The sequence below is a fragment of the Trachypithecus francoisi genome, unplaced genomic scaffold, assembly GCF_009764315.1.
Source record: "Trachypithecus francoisi isolate TF-2019V2 unplaced genomic scaffold, Tfra_2.0 Lachesis_group11, whole genome shotgun sequence".
Lineage (NCBI taxonomy): Eukaryota > Metazoa > Chordata > Mammalia > Primates > Cercopithecidae > Trachypithecus > Trachypithecus francoisi.
The window spans coordinates 56,372,625-56,388,662 of record NW_022681456.1 but is presented as its reverse complement, the minus strand read 5'-3'; the positions used below and the strand labels follow the sequence as shown (position 1 = coordinate 56,388,662).

The 16,038-nt window shown below is 39.5% G+C and overlaps 1 protein-coding gene across 1 annotated transcript in view; it reads left to right on the top strand.

The window, feature by feature from the left end:
- Nucleotides 1-798: 798 nt before the first annotated feature.
- The window catches only part of NAV3 (neuron navigator 3), a 931,619-nt gene continuing 916,379 nt past the window's right edge, over nt 799-16,038 (top strand). The window contains exon 1 of the mRNA XM_033221189.1: nt 799-1,155. The gene's annotated coding sequence lies outside the window, so the exon portion shown is untranslated. The remainder of the gene's footprint in view (nt 1,156-16,038) is intronic.

The window sequence follows — 16,038 nt, the reverse complement described above, 5'->3', positions numbered from 1 at the left end:
CAGTTGAGATCTGAACCTTATTTGTAGCAGTGAAACAGTGGGAGACCTGCCCACTGAAAGCTCTTTTTCAGCTAGGAATAGAAAAGAGCCAGGCTAGACTCTTCTTTCTGCTAGATCTTGCTTCTTCTCAGCAACAGAAGTAGACTTGCCTTCCTAGCTGTAGAGAAAAGGTGCCGGTAGGTGGGCAGGTGAGCCTGTGGATAATTTACCCTGGAGTAAAGGTTAGAATAGACCTTCAAGTCTATCCTCCAGCATTCGGAGTGGGGGTAGAGAAAAGGAGACGCTTCTTTGGCTGAGAGAGGAAGAGAAAAAAAAATCCCAGATATTTGACCGCTATATCTTCCCATCACCACCTTCCTCTAAACCCATGCCTCTGTGCTTAGTGGGACATAAAATGAAGAGTGACCTCCACCCCCAGTCCATCTCCCGTTTGTAGCTGTGCTTTCAATGAAAAGAAGTCGGTGCACAAGGACGGAAACTAGAGCAGCTGAAAATAGGTGCAAGACTTGTTGAGCATACAAATCGTTTCCCCCTTAGTCTCTAAGGGAGGAAAAAAAATCCCTCTTACTCTCTCCTTGCACACTGTGTTCTGCATTCGGGAGAGGAAGCTGAGCCTGGTCCTCAGGCGCTCCTCCCGCCGTCCCCGCAGGAAACTTTTCTCGCAGGGCCCGCTCCGTCCATCCTGCGCGGTTCCGAGATAGTGGGCCTCCTGTGGGCGCCACTCCTGGGCAAGGGCCCAGACCCCGCGACGCGCCTGTCTCTTTAAATTCCAGCTGCGCGACTGGGAAACAGCGCCACTCGCCGCCCAGGCCGGCTGGAGGCTGCGAGCGAGCTCGCGCTTTCGCTCCCGGCAGCGCGCCGCGGAGAGCTCGGCTCTGCCCGCGGGCTGCTTGGTGGCGGCGGCGCGGGGCGGGGAGGCGCGGCCCGGCCGAGGAGGGAAGAAAGAGCGAGCCGGGCCGGGAGAGGCGCCGCGCCCGGTCCCGCGCCCGCTCTCAGCGGCCCGAGCAGTTTCTTTCTGGGTGACAAGGATGTGCCTCGGTTGGTTTTTCTTTTTTTTCTCCATCTCCTTAAGACGATTTCCATAGTAACCTGATCAAGTGGCTCAATATCGCAAACCTGAGGATTTCCGCGGCCCGCCGGCAAGACCTCGGCCAGGTAACGCTGCGATCTCCTCCTCCTCTATTGCAAACCGCTGCGCTCCTTGCAAAGTTCCTTTTGTGGAAAATCGCCCAACCCAACGGAGCCCGGGGTATTTGCAACAGCGTGTTCGTTTCCAGGTGCCTGTCACGGGTCTCCTCCCTGCTGCTTCTCCAGGACCCATGATCAGATTATTTTAAAAAATTGTTTTTGGTCGTTTCCCCCGCCCCCTCCCATTCTTTATTTTTTTCTCTTCGCTTCGCTCTTGGCTTTTCCCCCTGACACTACTGATGGGGGTGCGGGGAAACGTCGGGGGTGGGGGTGGCCAGCGCGGTCCTGGGAGTGGCGGGTTCGGATGGGCTGACTGCAGTGGGCCACTTTCGGCATCTCGGCGTGGCCTGCGCCGGGGTCACGGGGAGGGCTGTCAGCGCCGGGGCGGCGGAACCCGAGGTCTCCAGACGAGTGAGGGAGGGATGCAGGCTTGGGGGTGATGGAGCGCTCGGCTGGTGGCTGGTGAGCGTCCATACATCATAGCTCTCCTTCCCACTCCCCCGCCCCTCTTCGGGATTCTCTCTTTCTCTTTCCCCGTCCTCATTTCTTTCTTCCTTTACTCACCACTCGCTTCATTCTCTTCCTTCCATTTCCTCTTTTTTTCTCCCCTCATTTCCTTTTTTTCCTTTCCCCTTTAAAGAAAGGGGGATCGATTGCAACCCTTTCGTTCTGCCAGCATGGAATAGCTGTGAGACCTGCAGCGTGGCCACCTCAACCTGGTCATTTTCAGACCGTCCTCATCCATCAACATATTTGTTTCCCGAGTGTATTGATCTCCCTGAATTATACAGAAATGCATTCTAAGCTAGGCGCCTGTATGTCAGAATCAGTTCTGCAGCTAGTTTCCGTGCTCCAAGTATGACATGTATTGTAAGGGCTGCATGTGTTTTAAACCCACATAAGCCATGGGTATAAATAAATGTAGCTTTGAAAAAAAAAAAAAAAAACTAGCCTTATTCTAGTTAAACTTCCCTCTTAAATTACTGATATACTCTTTCCCCTCTTTGACATTTAATTTTAGGAAAGTTGGGAGACAGGTTCTTGTCCTCCAGTTTTTAAGGAACAGGCAACTTCTATTATCTTAATTTTCTCCTCTTTGAACGTCACTCACGTTTGCACTACCCAATCAGTGGAACAAGTGGGTCATAATTAAGATTCAGATGCTAACTTCCAACGTCCAAGCTGGCTGGAGTGGCAACCTCTGGTACACCGTTTAAGAAAACTGGAGAGCCGGGGAGACCTTGCCAAAGAATAAAGGCATAGCAACTCTTTTGTGAAATATCGAGATTCAGACTTTAGTACTGAAAACATGAAAATGCAATGAAACCAGGCTTTTAGTTTATTTTTGGTTCTTAGCATGGGTACAACTAGGTAGGTATAAATTAGTACTTCTTACAAACGATCCACTCTAGGTTAGAAGCTATTCTGCCCTGTTTATGTTGAGGCACTTCCTTACTATGGTTATATCTTTTTTTCTTTGAAACGTAAGATGTCTGTATCATGTGAAAACAAAGGCAAAAAAAGAATGACTTTTTATTTGTCCACAAAAATTTTATTTCTTGTTATTTGATTTTTAAAAATCTAATTGTTTTGCTTAAGTTTTCCTGAGGTCAAAATATTCCACGTGGAAAAATGATTCTAATCAATGATATTCCTCCACTCTGTTTTAGAGGTGCATATAGTTCATATAGAAAAAAAGTCTCAGTTTGAGAGAGCTCTATTTGCCGCTTTTCCTTTGTCTGCACATTTGTCTTTTAAATTCAACTATTAATATAGGATAAAGGATCTTAGGGCAGAGAATAGATCAGGCAGAAGGGAAACTACTGATATAATAGAAAATATATATGTAAACCAAGAGAAGTAATTATTGGTATGCCACTCCACAGAGTTGTTGTCTTTGTTTTTAGCCAATTTAAAGGCTATACACTGAAAAGGCATTATTTTCTGAATTCTGCACCTAATGCTGTTCGTACTCAGGATCATATTTATCCAGTTCAAGTGAATATTTACAAAAGACTTAAAATTCCCTTGCCACTAAAATCCAAAGAGCATGTTTTTCTTCTAAGTTTTTTTTCTAGTGAACAGTGATAGTAGTAATGGTCCTGCATTACTGTTGTTATCTGACTTCCAATTTTGGTGTTCCCTGGGTGGGTGGGTTTTCCTGACACATTTACAAGATGCTTTTGGCAGATTGGCTGGAATTCGAAGGCACAATTAATTGTAGGTGCAATAAAATATTCATTTTCTCTTGTTCTTGGTTGGAGATGTCATGCCCTTTTGATCACTTATATTTTGGTGTGACTGTGTGTGTGTGTGTGTGTGTGTGTGTGAAGGATTTAACGAAGTCTGTTCTAATGAAGTGTCATGTGATTTGAAGTTAAAAGGTATATTAGTGACAAGCCATACATTTCTCTTATTTATAGTACATTGATCCTGAAACCATTTTTTCCCTTGTGATTTCTTCTGTGCATGGATCATTTAACGAAAGGTTGGCAATGATGAGCTATTTTTTTATAATAGGAAAAAATTTCCTCACGTTTACTTACGAAGTCATATTTTTATACAGAGGGATTAGCAAATATTTCTCATCTAATATTTTAATGGACTGAATTACTGACCACTGCTAATTACCAAGAATATATTTTCTTAATCCTGAAATTGCTGTATCTCTCAAGTTGTCTGGAGGACTCCAAGCGACTCAGCTTGTAACTCATGGCAACAGGAAGTGGTTGTTCTGGGTGCAAGTTGAAGTATGGACATGGACCCATACTTTGTTAGCACTCGGGGACTCGATAGGAAAAGAATTAGTGTACTGGCTTTTCAGTATAGATGAATGTTAACTTTTTGACTTTAGTCAGAGCTACATCTCCCAAGCCTTGTTTTGCAGTGTCTGTCCTTTTGCTCTTCATTTACAGTAAGTCCTCACTTGACTTACTTGATAAGTTCTTGGAAACTGCAACTTTAAGCAAAATGAAGTATAATGAAACACTTTTATCACAGGCTAATTGGTAGAAACAAGATTTAAGTTCCCATGATATATTTCTGGTCAAAAAAACATCTCCAAACTTCTCAAAACACTTTAATATTAAGCATTCAAATAAATGTAAGCTATGTTTACATGTAAGGAAGATTACTATAAACCAGATCAATATTTACCCAATTATTTCAGTTCAGGATCATAAGTGGCTGGAGCCTATCCCGGTAGCTCAGGGCACACGGCAGGAACCAGTCCTAGACAGGACACCATCCTATTGCAGGGCACATTCACACATGCCCACATGCAGGCTGGCACCATTTACATGCGCCAATTCACCCACCATGCATGTCTTTGAGATGTGGCAGGAAGCAAGAGTACCTGGAGAAAATCCACACAGACACGGGAGAAAGTGCAAACTCCACCCAAACAGTGGACCCAGCCAGGAATCAACATTTGGGCAACGTTATAATGAAATGACGTTGAATGAAAAATGACGTTGTTCCATGACCTGCTGTACTTGGGGGGGGGGTGTTATAAAATTCTCAGAAAACAGAGGTTTAGTGCTATTTTTTTAACAGAAAATAACTTATAGAGAGGCATGCACATGTGACTTTGTGTGTAGCAGGAATCTTTAGGATGAGAATCAGACATATGAGGTGGTGCCAACATGAGGAACGTTGAGATTCAGGAAGCTGTGGATGGAAGTAGAAGGCAGGAGGCCGGGGTTAGGTTCCTACTTCTTACTGTCTCAGTTATTCTAGTGATGGCCTGTTTATTCACAGATGTCACCTAGCTTTGTTTACTCAAGAAGAAAAATGGGCATAATCTTTCCTGTTGTGAATTCTCAAACACACACGACATAACCACAGACACAGAGGTGCACGTATGTAGCAGTAATGGATACTAAATCACACACTTGGAGGAAACAGAAAAGACTTCTCAACAGAGACCGGAGATATTTCCTTGGACCATTGATGAATGAGTAATGATGTATTTTTTTCTTCCATTCAGAAGGCTAATATATTGCTCTCTATGTTCTATGGATAAAGACAGTAGATGCTCAAGGATGTATCACATAATATGCATAATAAATCCAGCAGGCATTACCCTTTTACTTATGTGACTGCAAGTAGGAATACATTTCCCCCACTTTAACCATATAAGATTTCTTTCCCTTCTCCCATTTTGTAAGCAAAAGTAAGTTTCTGAAAGGTTAAATGGACCTCAGGATGGGAAAAATCCCCAGAGCTATCTTTCTGCACAGACTTCATTTTTTCTCCCAAGTCTGATTGTCAACTATAATATCTGATATGAGGCTCTGGTGCTGATGTTTCCATAGGTCATCATCCTTCGGTGTCCCAGATGAAGTCTCAGGTTGAACATTGCAATAGCACAGATTCTGAATTTAATGCATCATTAAAGTTGGTTATGTAACCCAATGGCCTTGTTAAACTCCAGATTTTTAAAATTATATATATTTACTATTCTCTTATTTTAGAATGATCTCACAATGTTCACAAGAAATAAGCCTGGTCCCTGCAAAGACTTTAAAAACTGCTTGTTCACATCATTAGATTGTACAATGCTTGTAGGATGACACTTTTTGCTAATCTATGCAACATTTTTGTCACAATTGTGCACATTTTAACTACTTCAGATAATCAGGACCTGGAGACTTCAAGATCTGGAAGCATTGCTGGTGACGTATAGCAAAAACTTTCTTGAGACTAGAAAGTAAGTGTTTTGACAAGAAGTGATTTATAACAGTTCAGATATAGCCAGGAAGGTTTGTTTCAAACCTTAAGTATTATTTCTTTCATCTCGATTTGTATATATTTATATTTGATCTATTTATTTATATTAATAGAATTTTGGGTCTTATAGCCAGATTTCATTTTTCTCTATTGGAAAAGATCTAAGTCCCCATCCTTCCTTGGTGGTTTTTGGTAGGTTTGTAGACATAGCATTGAAGATTCAGTGGTACCTTTTATACGTTAATACTGCCAATATGACCATAAAACCATATTTCTTGGGAATTTATTCCCCAAATCAAAAGAAGCATCTGTTATTGAACACCGTCTTATGCTACCTTATTAAGATGTATCAAATATCCTGATAGATCGAAAACACCTCGGTCCACTTTAAGGCAGTATTGCCCAGCAGTTAAAGATGTAGCTTCTGGAGGAGTCTTTGAGTTTGAATTCCTACTCTTCCACTTGCCATATAGGTGATCTTGGGTAAACTTCTTGAGTCTCAGTATCCCTATCTGTAAAACAGTTGTAGAGAAGAATTTTTGTGATGATTAGATGAGAGAATATATTAATACAGTATTTAGGAGAGCAATCAGCATGTATCATATATTCATTGTGTATCAATTGCTATCATTATTGATGTTCATACTGCTGATGTTGAAATGCACAGGAAGGCCACAGTTATTTTCTGTTTAGATTAATTTTTCTTTTAAAGTCTGAACATAAACTGTAATACTGTGCTTATTTATATAGGAACTGTGATCTCGTCTCCTCCTTTTCCCATCTCCCCCTCTCTACCTTAGTTTTTCCTTATAGTCTCAAGTTGAGAACAATGACCAGGTGCCTAAGAGATAAGAATACTCTCTTTTTGAACTCATGGCATTAGCAGTGACCTGGATGAGACTGGAGACTATTATTCTAAGTGAAGTAGCTCAGGAATGGAAAACCAAACATTGTATGTTCTTACTTATAAGTGGGAGCTAAGCTATGAGGATACAAAGACATAAGAAAGACACAACAGAGTTTGGGGACTTGGGGAAAGGGTGGGAAGGGGGTGAGGGATACAGCGTAGACTGCTTGGGTGAGGGGTGCAACAAAATCTCACAAATCACCACCGAAGAACTTAATCATGTAACCAACACCACCCATTCCCCAGTAACCTATGGATATAAAAAAATTTAAAAAAAGAAAACTCTTTTTTTTTTTTTTTTTTTGCAGGGGGCCGGGTAAAAGGTAAGAGGGGACTCCATTTTTGAGTTTCTAGAAAAGCTTATCTCAACCTATTTTTTATATATATAGAATGAAAGTTATCCATGAATTTTTCTCAAAAGTTGAAATCAGGATTAGCTAAAGTATAATATGTTATAAAAACAACAAAAATGTGACAAACATAAATTTCTGGCTTTAGTATTACAGAGCTGTTCACTTACAAGCTGTGACTGCCTACTAAAACCCGAATGTAATCCTAAAACTACAGGTTTGCTAAAGAAGGCTGTAGAGTAATTTTTTGTGAAGTCATTTGAAGTCTTATTTATGAGAAGATGTCATTTGGTAAAAGATGTAATATTTCATTCTTAATTATTTTTCTTTGTGTGCTCCAATATTCTAGACTTCTTTGTGTAAGTAATTTTCTTTCACATTGAGATGGCCTTATCTGAAAAAATGAAAGATTGACTTATTATACCTATTAAAAATTTGTATTATGGAAAGTTTTGAATGGACATGAAAGTAGAAATGATGACATGATGAATTTCAATGGATCCATCATTCAGTTTCAACAAGTTAGGTAACCTCTTCAGATCCATTCCTGTGATTCTCTAACTATAGAAATTTTAATTCACTCTGATTTTGAGGATCTAGAATATCTGGATTTTAGATAATATTGATTTACTATTGATAATATGGCTACTAAAATGATATAGATATTAACACCAAACATTTAATGACAAGTCAGTAAACTAATATACACAAAATGATAAGTGAAAAATGTGTTAGAACTGAGAAAATATAAAAAGGGTTAGAAAACACAAGATTAATTTGATTCAACATTTAAGCGTCTCCTTGAAAGAGCTCATAAGATGTCATGATTAATACCATATTATCATATGTAAGAATACTTTTCAGGAAATTGGACAATACATAGTTCTAAAAGTATGTTGAGCATTAATCTTTCAGTAGGAAGCTCATCTCCAGATTGTAACAGCCAGCCTCGGAGATGGTCCCCAGTGATCTTTGCCTGTTGCTAGTCATGCTCTGTGAAGTCCCCTCCCACATTATATATTCTGTGTGATCAATAGAAGATGACGGAAGTGATAGTGTATGACTTCTGAGGAAGTATGACTTCTAAGGCTGTCATAAAAGATATTACCATTTCTACCTTTCTCTGTTGGATCACACACTCTGGAGAGAGCCAACTGCCATGTCTTGGGAATACTCAAGCAGTCCATGGAGATTTATGTGGCAAGAAAGTGAGGCCCTCTGCTAACAGCTCCAATTTACCAGTTGTATGAAGGAGCCACCTTGGTAGAGAGTCCTCCAGCCCTGGAACTCTTCAGATGACCGCAGTCCTGTGTAACATTTTACATCCTCTTGAGAGCCCCTGAGCCAGAACCAACTGGCCATTTCTGAAATCCTTACCCACAGAAGCTGTGTGAATTATTAAATGTTTGTTGTTGGAAACTGCTAAATTTTGGAGTAATTTGTTATGCAGCAGCAATAGATAACTAGTATTTATAATTACAACCCTGAGGCAGTTTAAGGTTTTTGTATTAGTTACCACAGTTTTATAGATATGTAGAAGTACCAGTTAATAGAGTTCTAGTTGACAGAATGCTATTTAAATCTGTATTTGCCACAGTGAATAGCTAACATTCTACCTTGTTTTATATTTTTAACTCCTGGGAATGAATCCTCTGTAGACATTACCTATAATGAGTGCAGAAGATACAGTATCTGTTCTTTCATTAGTTGCTAAACTGGATCTCAATCTTGATTCTTCCTTTTGGCAATATATCTATTAAACGTTCAACTCTTTTGGAACTTTGAAAGAAAGCAGTCCTGGAGGGTTGAGGACTGGGACGTATTTTAGCAGAAATCTGGGTAAACTTTTGCGATGGTATTATAGTTTACCTTCAGGTTATCCCCAAAATTACCCCTGTCCCCAGTATACACACAAAAAGGCCTTTACAGCATGGGCTTTTATTGTCGTAGAAGCTTTTCTTGTGTTTTCTAGTGAACCATGTAAGATGAAAGTGCCCCAAATATTATATGACCCAAATAAGGCTCTGGTGAGATATAATATTATATCCATTCTTCAATTTGTAGTTTGTTCTTTTGTGTGTATTGCTAGGTTTTCCTTCTTAAGCCTGGTTCTGGATGGTATTTATCAACCTGTTTCTCTCGTTGTTCTATTACCAGGCCAATAAACCTAAAAACTGGATATTACTCTGGGCTGAGACAGATTCTGTATACGTACAAAGTTCTGGTACATCTTTGCAAGTAAAATGATGTACCCTGGAGAACCAAAAAAAGACAATGGCCTGACTTTTTACTTCATGGATCTTTTAAATTTTATATAAATAAATTATCCATCCCATAAAAATTTAAATGGTGGCTGAATCTTTAATATATATAAGCACCAGGAACCTTTGATAATAGAATTAAAGTTTTTTAGCCTTTAGATTGGTGAGATTACTAGGTCATTTTCATAAATGTGCCACCACGTGTCTTTTGATTTAGATCATACAGTTTTTGTACATTTGCTGTTTAATTTGTTAGGTAGGGTAACTAATTGAAACCTTGCCTCCAAGAAGTTTTTCAGTTCCAAGGTTATCTTGGTATAAAACAGTGATGGTGTTCACTCATCTCTGCCAATCTCACGCTGTCTGGGAATTGAAATTGATTTTTTTGTTTTATGTTTTTGGTCTTTGGCATACATATTTATGTACCCTTTGAACAAGCATGATGTAAAAGGACTCAGGAAAACCAATAAGTAGTCATTTAGGAATTAGTTTTCAGGACATCACAAATTAATTGCATCACAAGCCTCAGGATAAAGCTAATGAAGTCACTAGTTCTTCCTGGTATTTTTATGTTTGAGCACACGGTGTGCAATAAGAACTGCCTTTAGAATTGAGAATAAACAACATAGATCTGATTTTTCTGATCCTCATGAAATATGTAGAAATTAAACCACTTCTAGTTATTGGGGAAAAGGATAATGGCAGATGTACATAGAGCCTGGGAGTGTTTTCTTAGGCTTTGATAAGCATGCTTTTGTTTGTTAGTTAGATAACAAACAAAGGTTTGTCCATCTTGTGTGCTTGTTTTATGTGCATCACGTAGGGGAGATTGCATTCATTTACTCCATGAAGCAAACATGATGTTTAAGCAAAAATGAAGTTTGTAGATCTATAGTAATGGTCATATATACTATAATGAAGATAATAGGTATATAAGAATGAATAAAACATGTTCGCCCTTCAGAAAGTTGGAATATACTTAATATTTAATCACAAAATTTAAAACTTATTTTTCAGAGTGTTTGTTATTTGTAGCTAGACTTTACAATTTATTATAGCCAGACTGTGCTCAACACAAGATTGGGTTGGATCATGTAACCATAATTGAGCATTATCCTGAGTTCTACACTGTTAATGAATGCTAATGCTCTTTTGAAGGTCTCCTATTTATGGCCTCAATAACCACAAAGACTTTTCTGCGTATAGCAGATAAATTCTGAATAATGTCACAGGAAGTTGCATGAGAAATTATGTCAGTACCTATAGCTTTTCCCCTTTTTGCCAGCTAACTAAAAATGTTCATTTGGGATATTCCCATAGGGTAAATTAGATGTCTGTATCATATCTCAGATTGTTTTTTTTTTTTTTTTTTGTCAGCGTGGAAGAAGCATTTCATGCACTTTTGAGTGAGTTTCCTGATATTAGTGCTTGTTAATTGTATATTAAGAAATGAGGTGGGGTTTTGATAGTAGTATGGTTAAAGTCTCAGAATTACTTGAACCTGCCCTGCTAATTACCTCTGTCCCTGTACAGAGTCCCCAGGGAAGATGCATGCAGGCAATAGCAGCCAAATGATCATCAGAATACACTTTATTAATAGCTTGAGATGGTGCTGGTTACCCATGACGCAGGGCTCTTTGGTAAAAGGTCATCTGGAGCACATATTTTTGGCTTGTGTCTCTATATGTAGATTTTCAGTATGGATTCCCTCTAGTCTAGCTGCAGTTCAGGAAAGAAGTCAAAAAGAGAAAGAAATGGTCATGCCCCAAGAGGGGTTCTAATTTCAACTTATCAGGCATCTTCAACTAAGAAGTTTAAAGAAGGCAAGAGGGAGTAGACTTTAGTTTTATGCTCTTTAATGTATAGTGACATTGTCTGCTAATATTTAAGGTCCAGTCAGTGTTTTTGGATCTGACATATAAAAAGAGCAACTGCTCCTTTGAAGACGACGGACAGAGGTTGACCTGGAGAGAAGAGACAGGTCCGGTAGGATGGATAAATCATGGTACAGGTCAACCAGAAACCCTAGGAGTAAGAAATGTTTCACAGTTTGGACTTCTTCATATTTTAGGAAAACAATAAGGTGTATGTTTATGTTTTTATGTCTATATACAGTTATATGTACACATACACATACACACTGTACTTAATATGTCAACCTCAGTGTGGGCTGAGGAAACACTCCTTGATTAAAAATGTTACTGTTTCCTTAAGAAAATACGTGAAAATGCACAATAAGTGGCTGTAGTGGAACGTTGCCCCTACCCCATGTCCACACCTCAATCCCCAGAACCTGTGAATATGTCACTTTTCATGGTGTATTCATCTGTTTTCACGCTGCTCATAAAGACATATCCAATACTGGGTAATTTATAAAGGAAAGAGGTTTAATGGACTTACAGTTCTACATGGCTGGGGAGTCCTCACAATTATGGTGGAAAGTGAAGGGGAAGCAAGATACATCTTACATAGCAGCAAGTAAGAGAGAACATGTGCAGGAGAACTCCCATTTATAAAACCATTGGATCGCATGGGACTTATTCATTACCATGAGAACAGTATGGGAAAGCCCCGCCCCCAGGATTCAGTTACCTCCCACCAGGTCCCTTCCACTACGCAAGGGAATTAAGGGAGCTCGAATTCAAGATGAGATTTGTGTGGGGACACAGCCAAACCAGATCACATAGTACAAGGGAGTTTGCAGATGTGATTTAGGTTTAAGGCCTTGAAGATGGTGACATTCCTGGATTATTTGAGTGGACCCAATCTGATTACATGGGTCCTTGAAAGCAGAGAATCTTTCCCAGCTGTGGTCAGAGGATATGATGATGGTAAAATGGTCAGAGAAATGTTACCTTCCTGACTTTGAAAATGGAAGAAGGGAGCTCTGGTAAAACAAATGCAGGTGGCCTCTAGCAGGTGAGAAAGATAAGGAGACATATTCTCACTGAGAGACTCCAGCACAGAAAGCAGTTTTTCTGGCACCTGGAATTTTAGCCCACTGAGAACCCTGTTGAACTTCTGACCTCCAGGACTGTAAGATAACACATTCATGTTTTAAGTCACTAAGTTTGAGGTAATTTATTACTGAAGCAATAGAAAACTAATAAAGTGGGATAAAGAGCTGTAATCTTATTTTATTTCAGGTCAGGTTATGAAAAACCTTTGGATTTTTAGAGCTTTGGGGTTATGAATTGCACTTAGGGATTGTAGACCTGTAGCAGGAATCGGGAATCTTGGTATTTTAACTGAATGATCTTATTGGGTTTGAATTTTTAATTGTAGGAGAAAGAGTTCCTTACAAAAATGTATTTTGGTTGTCACCTTCCCAATACTTCAGCCTTTGCTGATTTTTTTTTAATTTGTATTAGCTTCCATTGCCTTTATGGATCTTATGCTGGATGATGATTAATCCGACCAACTTGGCTGATCATGGGCCTTGGTTCACTGTAAATCAGATTAAGTAATGCATATGAAGGGCCTCACACTCTAAAGTACTGTGCAAATGTACAATGGTCCTTGTTGATTATTTTTACTGTTGAGTACCTGCTTTCTGTCGCTCCTTCCTTCTAGGACGGTTGGGGGTTGGAGGGGAGGAAATACTGCAGGGTGATGTTGTGAGTGTGGCAGTGGTACCGCCCCTTTCTCTGGCTGCCAGAAATCCCTTCCTGTACTCAGTCTTTACAGTGTGTGTGGCTCCAGTGGAGGTGGCGACTGGAATGAATGCCTCACCACAGAAAGACTGGATACCCTTGGGCTCGCCCATGTTCTTCATTGTTAGTAACCTAATTGCATGAACATTTTAAGTGAGGAAGAGAGATTATCGACGTTCTGGTTCTTCTCTTGGCAGAATCCAGGGCAAAGTCCACATACTGAAACCTGCTGAGAAAATAGCCCATAAAGTATAAAGCATATTTTACCATACAGGGCAGCTGTTCACATTACAAATGAAGTATTTGTTTTTCTTGTAATGCTGTGCCATTGTAGTATACTCCATTATTATGAAATGACTGTGGCTGTCTGATTCATGTTTGAAGTTTATGTTTTCAGTGATATATTTCAGAATGATGATATTACCTTTGATTCAAATTAAACTGCCAACTCTTGTACTGTCCTTAATCTGTAGCTGAATCTTCAGGAACATCAATTGTCCTATTGATCCTTTTGATGTCCAATCACTGGAGGAATGTCTTACTGTGCCTGAAAATTATGCGTGTGGTTGCATTATTGTTTTTCCTTCTTTTTTTTTTTTTAAGAAAACTGATAGGTTTTGAGCTATAGTTTATAATCAAATAAGTCCAAACTTTTTTCCTTGTTAAAGACATGTATCTTCTCTTTGCCTTAATATTCTCATTGTCCCTATCCCCAACACAATGCTTTGTCTTTCCAATATTTTTGGTATGATACATTTGAAATCTTTTCTTTGATTTTGATGAAAATGATTGCAATTCAAATACAACTTGACAACTTTCTCTAGACAAGTCATGTCTTTGTAATCAATAACAAGATAGTTGACCAGGTGCAGGGGATCATGCCTGTATGTTGGAAGGCGGAGGAAAAAGTATTGCCTGAGCCCAGGAGTTTGAGACCAGCTTGGAAAACATAGTGAGACTCCACCTCTACAAAAAATAAAAATAAATTTTCTGGGTATGGTGGTGCACAACTGTAGTCCCTGCTACTTGGGAGGCTGAGGTGAGAGGATCGCTTGAGGCCAGGAGGTCGAGGCTGCAGTGAGCTGTGAAAGGACCCTTGTACTCCAGCCTGGGTGACAAAGTGAGACCCTGTTTTAAAACAACAACAAAAAACAAATATGGCTATTTATGTCAAAGTTTTAAATAACTTTATCTAGATCATGGGCTCAAGTAAAAATTTAGCATATTGGGAATGCTGTAGAGAAATTTTCTCACCTGAAATCTATCCTGGAATTGCTATAATACATAATTATGATTTTGTTTCAATGCTTATTGATTCCACTGAATTCTAGTTGAAGTATTTATTTAAAATAGTTGCAGAACCTGGAGAGTGCCTTATTCTTCACACTGTAATGTATTAGGCTCAGGCTAGCTGCTGGGGGTGAATTTGGAGGGAAAAAGGATGTAAACCTTAATGAGTTTATTTCTAGTGTGTGAAGTAAGACTTGTGCAAAGGTGTAGTGCTGTAGAAAAGTATGAGTTTCTGTAGAGAGGAGCAGATAAAGGAGGAGAAATCTGGGTAGCAAATGCTGAACACTTAATGAAAGAAGTGGCATATGAACTATGAAGGGTGGCATTTGGACGTGCAGAGATAGAAGGAAAGATATTCTAACTGGGAAATGGGGTAGTGAAATATTCAGGCAAAATTCCATTTACTCCGTGGCAAATGGGCCTTTAGGAGTCACCGTCACCCTGCCCTGCCTTGCATCCAGTTGTCTTCACCACACCTCCTGGCCGTGTTGAACTATAGGGAGTGTCCTGCAGGTGTCAAACTCCTTCCACTTCGAAACTGTGTGAACAGATAGAATTCCTGTACAATGAGACTTTCACGTGGAGTTTTTAAGACAACTCATATTAAGGTGTGGAGATAGCTCTTTGTAAATGACTTCTTCATAGTTGTTCAGTCTGGCCAACCACAAAGTCCTAGCTTTCCAAGCTTGTCTTTAGGGGATGTGTATTGCCTGACTCCACTAATGCCACTTGTACGAATGTTCCTCTGCTTATTTTCAAAGCAGTTCTATTCTGTTCAGTGCTCAAAAGACAAGGATGAGAGACAAAACAGTTGCCTTTGAGCTCACCGCTGATGAGATACTTTTAAAAAATTTTTTAAATTAATTAATTATTTTTACATTTTGAAAATATAAAACAAACATAGTTGTACTAAATGTATGAAGAAGGTGCATGGAAACAGAGGTGGATGTGACAGTTCTGCCTGGTGGCTAGGCATTGGGGAAGAATGCCCAGAGAGGAGATGCTTGAGCTGAGTCACGAAACATGAGTGGGAACCTGCCAGATGGACATGATGGAGGGGGATGTTTCAGGATGTGACTGCAAGTGTACAAAGGCAAGGGAACATGAAAAGTTTGGGGACAGTTAGTCCTCAGGAACAGAACTGTGTGCATGGGACATGTACAGCATGATGAAGCTGGAAGGGTAGGCAGCCCATGGAGTGTATACATTCAAGATCAAGGGGTTTATGCTTTATTCTGGAGGTAGCAGTGATCACTGAAGGATGTTAAACAGGGATGCTATATATATATTCCCTTTGAGAACAGGTGTCAGGATGATCACATCTTAATATTAAATTGTTCAATGCAGAAGCAATACTAGGTGTTAGCTAAGAGCTGAGGCTTCACAATATAACATTTCTTATAGGCGGTATGAATGGGGTCAAATTAACTTCTCCATATCTCAGTTTCTTTATCTGCAAAGTGGGGCTAATAATAGCAGCTGTCTCTGAATTGGTATGAGAATTAGATGAGCTATTGTTGACAAATAATCCAACTATTATAGTAAGTGCAATAATCTTGTGCATTTACTATGCATTCTAATTTAATTAAGAATAGTGACTAAGTGTCCAATGAGAAGTTGGCAAAGTAAGAACTGAAAGGGTCCTTGAAAGTCAATTG